The sequence below is a fragment of the Phyllostomus discolor genome, chromosome 6 (genome assembly GCF_004126475.2).
Source record: "Phyllostomus discolor isolate MPI-MPIP mPhyDis1 chromosome 6, mPhyDis1.pri.v3, whole genome shotgun sequence".
NCBI lineage: Eukaryota > Metazoa > Chordata > Mammalia > Chiroptera > Phyllostomidae > Phyllostomus > Phyllostomus discolor.
The window spans coordinates 84173517-84178872 of record NC_040908.2 but is presented as its reverse complement, the minus strand read 5'-3'; the positions used below and the strand labels follow the sequence as shown (position 1 = coordinate 84178872).

The window sequence follows — 5356 nt, the reverse complement described above, 5'->3', positions numbered from 1 at the left end:
GGGAAAAACAAGCACTCGGACACCCCCAGCCCTGCTCCCCATCCCTAGCTTCCTCACACACACGCATTCAGGGTTGGATCTTTGGCTGTGAGCCTTTGTCATGAGCAGTGATCAACTGTCTGTTTGGCTCTCAAACTGTCTCAGAACCCAGAATATTCCAAACCAACTGTCACATGACAGCTGCCAGGAATCAGCAGTTATTTCAACTGACCAGCCCTGGAAGAGCAGTTAATGCAACCAAGTGGGAAAGCGGCCAGCTGGACAGGTGCTTGCTGGGTTAACATATAAAGTCTGTAAGGCCCTGACACAAGGCTGACTCAAGATTTCAGCTACTGTCTGTTCAGCCTTGACTGAGACCTGATGAGCCTGGCAATGGCTGCACTTGCACTTGGCTTTTTTGTTTTTTAAGATTTTATTTATTTTTAGAGAGAGGAGAGAGGGGAGAGAAAAAGAGAGGAAGAGAAACATCGATTGGTTGCCTCTCGTATATGCCCTGACCGGACAGAATGCACAACTCAGGCATGTGCCCTGACCAGGAATCTAACCTGAGAACTTTTCACTTTGTGGGATGATGCCCAACCAATGGAGCCACCCCTGTCAGGGCACCTGCACTTGGCTTTTAAATGAATCTTTCAATCTGTGGTTGTAGCAATACTGATTGCTACATGATTTTCCACATGTAAATGAAAAGAATATGGCTTTGCCTTTTCAGTTTTCTGTTACATGGGAAGAAGCATTAAAGAACTACAACTATTAATTCTGAATCAACTGAAAGCTGTAATTTCCACAGTACCTTCATTTGAGTAATTTGTAGGGTGCACCCTGTATTTGGCAGGATGTACTTTTTTCAAAACCACTGTCAGTATATTTGACTGCTCCTACCTGGAGTACTTTGACCCAGCAGGACAGATTGTATCATTGCTAACTCTCTCCAAGCCCTCCATAAAGAGAGACAGCAAGAAGAGCATTATTGGAGAGATGGGCTCACCCCTATTCCAGGCACCAATGAGGCCATGCTGGCTGCCACCAGATCACCATGCTCTTAACTCTGGATTCATAACACTTTCCTAGAGACCCGCTGGCTGTGGTGTTACATATGTGACCACATTTTGTTTCACCACACCCTCATACTCATTTCAGAACCCAAAATAAGGTGTCTATATAAACAAAACACAACTTTTTTTAAATTCAGCCATTGAATGATTCCAGAATGCATGCAAGTATCCCTGATGCTTGACTGCATCTGCTATTGTAGGGGGAAAAACCCTACTAAAATGGCCAGATCAAGCTGTGTGATTTTACACAGTCATGTATTTGAACATGCATGACCAGCCCCACAGGCACACGTGTGTATGGGAACAGAGCTGCACACAGTGCTCACTGAGGGGAGAGGCTGGAGCACTGCACACCACTTTGAGGGAGCTGCTTCTGAGGGAAAGCACTTCATTGTTTATTCTTTTTATTTTAAACAAGCTTTTAGTACAGCTCATGTATGTAAAATACTGTCCACTGTAAAAGATCTAGAAAACTAGAGCTTCAAGTCTTGTTTTTAAAAAACAATTAAGTGAAAAACCGAGTATAGGGTACAAAATTGTAACAAGGGCCATGGTAGTTCCATGGCATCTGCATCCCAGGTTCTTCATGCAGAGCAGCAGCTTCCTCAGCTGCTGAAACATGGGCATGTCCAGCCTGTGGGGTCGGGAACTTCATCTGGGTCCCATCGTCACTTGGGTATTCTTGAACTGGAACAAGCCACGTAAGATCAAGAACTGTCTGGCACGAAAAATTAAGTTGGAACATCCCCATTCTCCAACTCTGCATAGCTCCAACCTTCAACTTCTGAGTTTTGGTTCTTCCCAAGAGTTGTGTTGGGTTCTTACAAACTGACTGGTAAACACTGTCCATGGTAGGGCCTTAGAGCTTGGTCTAATGGTAGTAACTTCTGCAGTGCTCTCAAGTACTGTGGTCTCTCATTTCACAGTGTGCTGCACACAGGCCATTTAGCTGACATTCTCTCACCATCCCTGCTGATCTACTGCCCCTCGTGGAAATCTCACTGGTCAGTCACTTGAAATATTCTGGAAGATCAGCATATTCATTTCCATAAGGAGCAAAGAAAATCCCTTTGTCCCCCCTTGTCTATTCAAAGCTTCTTGAGCTCATCTACATCTCCTCTCTGAACAAGCATGAAATTGTCTAAGTCAATTTTATGCTTGACAGCCTCCAGTAAAAGGGCTTAGAAAGTGATGTCATCCACAGTCCAGCCAGAGCCCAGGAAAAGAAGTGATTTGTTTTCAGAGTTTCTGCATCCCTTTCATAACTTGAGTGTTCTGAGAACATCTGATGCCCAGCTGGATGAAGGACATACCACAAGGGTTGGTGTAGATGCCATGGATGCGTAACACATTCAGTTTCTGCTTCTCTTAAGCCCACTCTAGGGCCTTTTTTTTTTCATCAGTAAGGTCAGGGGACTCAAGCTGTTTTCCCTGATCTGCTGTACACAGTTCCAGGAGACTATTGAAATTTGTGGATACTACCAGGGCTCCATTTTCCATCTGGTGGAGAACTGACTGAAGTAGCTGTTTTCCTGAGTCTTACATCTTTGACTCCAAGTCATGGAATACTGCATACAAATGATCTTTGAGAAACATGGTTTAAACATTACTAGTATGAGGAGAAAGTTTTTGAATAAGGCCATGAACACCATAAATAAAATTCTCATCTTTATGTATACATTTCTGAAATGTTTTGCTCTCTTTATCTTCTAGAAGAACAAAATCAATGGCAGCATCCAGTCAGGCCTGAATTAACCCCTTCCAGGATCTCAGGGCTGGAAACTGGGGTGCAACTGTAGCTCTAATGCATGATACAATCACCAGCACAAGTGCCTCAGCCTTTAAGCTTGGAAGCAGCATCCTGGGCTTTTTGGTGGGGGGTGCATATCAATGAAGAATCAAAAAATCTTGTCTATATCAGATGCCTGGCTCCTTGAAGAAGACATCCAGATTCTGTCAGAAGCATCTAACACTTAATTCCATTCTTATCTCCTCCAGGTACTGGTTTTCCTGGTTTCCTACCCATCCCTCTAGTGAGAGCTCTTCCTCCTCTGCCCATTCCATGTCTGTTCCAACTGCCACCACTCTAACTTTGTTCTCAATTCCTCTGGAACTCACTATTTTACTATAATAAACCCTTATTGTCCTTGTAAAAATCACCTTTAAAACTAAAAACTAAATAATTGTTTTTACTCCATAAATAAGTGATGCAGGGAAAACCTAATGTTTTTAGAATTATAAAAGTAATGCACCTTATAAAAAATAAAACCACCACCTAAGGGAGAACAGATTTGCAAGTCTTGCCTTCAGAGGTGACCATTGTGAATGGTGTGGTGGATCTCTCTCAGGCTCTGCTTCTCATTGTCTTTTTCTGTCTCTGTCATGAATTGATATGTATGCATGTCTGCTTGTTGAAATCACATGCATGTGGTCTAACAGGTGGGGTTCTGAATGCAGATGGTTGGTCCACATATCTCACTTAAGAAAACCACTGAGGTCTTTACACGTGGCACAAGGAGTCCCCTACACCCACTTCAACAGCTGCTCAGCTTCACATCTCCTTGTGTACCAGGATGGATAAAATCCCAAGCTCTCCACATGAACATTGTTGTTTTTTCCAATTCTGGGCTATTTCATCAGTGCTCTGATGAGTAGTCCTGAAAATACATCGTTAAAAAATTGTGCAAGTATTTCTGTGGGGTAGCCTCCTAAGATGAACACTGCCAGGTGAAGGCACATGAGCACCTGTGCAAGTTTGAAGGGTTCTGCACATCGTTCCCCCAGAGTTGGGGCCTTTCCCACTTCTCTCTAGGGGATCTGCTGGGGCTTCTGCTTTCTCACTCTGTCCCTGGAGCTGATCACCTCCTGACTAAAAGCCTGTCAGTCTGATTATGATAGTGCTCTCTACACAGTATTTATGGTTTGTATGTTCCTACTGAAGAGGTGGGGCATTGCTGACATGTACTGGCATACACATTGCCTCTCATTGGATGTGCATGGGTTTGCTCTTTGTTCATTTTTAAAACATTGATTTTGAGAGTTTTCTGCATCACAGGGATGTTAAAGGTTTCTTGGCCTTGGGTTGTAAGGAATGCTTTCCAGGTTATGTTTTTTCTTTCCAGCTTTCAGCATTTTTCTTTTCTTTGCTTTGGGCACAGGAAGAACCAGCCATTTCCTGACTGGATCCTGGGTCTGGGGTCACACTAATCACAGAGGCCTCTATGGCTGAGATTACACATATACTAACTGAAAGGGCTTTTATCTTTACATCTAATCTTCAGTTCATTTGGAATTTCCCTTCAAAATAACAAAAATGCTAGGTCAAATAGAAACAGAAAAATTAATCAGCTCCTTCTTAAATATGTGAGCAGCCAGAAAAAGGCAAATAACTGTGGTAAGATTCCGTTTTTGGGAAACATCCAGAATAGGTAAAGGAACACAGACAGGAAGCAGATTAGAGGTTGCCAGGGGCTGGGGAAGGAAGCAATGGGGAGTGGGTGCTTTTGTTAAAGGGTTTCCATTTGGAGAGCTAAAATATTCTGCAAATAGATTGCGGGAATGGTTGCACAGCCTTGTGAATGTACATAATGCTCACAATTTGCACAATTTAAAACAAAACAGTTCATAATATGTAATTTACAACTTGAATAAATTAAAAGGTACAATACTTAAGACAAAAATATAAACGATAAATAACACCAAAAACAAAGTGCTGAAAGAAAGGGTTAGGGAAGTTCTAGTGGGAGAGCAGGTGAAACCCAAGGCTGTATAGCTGGCACTGAGGAATTTCCTAAAACCAGCTCTTCTCTCAGGGGGTGATGGGTAATGTGCCAGTTCCTGGTTTCCTGCAAAATCCAGTGTAGGCACAGGTAATGGTTCTACCTGTGGGGGCGGGGGTAGTTAATTTGTCAGCTCTTGGGTGCGGGTGCAAGTGCAGGTGACAGTTCTCTGAGAGTGGGTGCTGTGTAATGTGCCAGCTCCTGGTCTTTTGCAGAAACCATTGCTGGTGCAGAAGATAGTTCTTGCAGACAAGGTGCTAGACCCTGGGCCATCACCTGGTCTCCCACAGTATCCAGCACAGGTGCAGGTGATGGTTCACCTGGCAAGAATGGTGGTTCCTGTGAAATGTCAGGGCACCATGCAAGAGCCAGTGTGGGTGCAACTGATGATCTGTTTTCTCTGCAGAAGTGCTGGATCCTGGGCCCCTGCAACAGTCAGTCACTCTACATGCTGCCTCTTGCTCCAGATCTGCTGGTGGAATGGATGCTGGTGTTGCCTGCAGCTCTGGAGTGGCTACTAGA

At 43.8% G+C, this 5356-nt stretch overlaps 1 pseudogene; it reads right to left on the bottom strand.

The window, feature by feature from the left end:
• Positions 1 to 1892: 1892 nt before the first annotated feature.
• On the bottom strand, positions 1893 to 3001 carry LOC114498532 (annotated as a pseudogene).
• Between the last annotated feature and the right edge of the window lie 2355 nt (positions 3002 to 5356).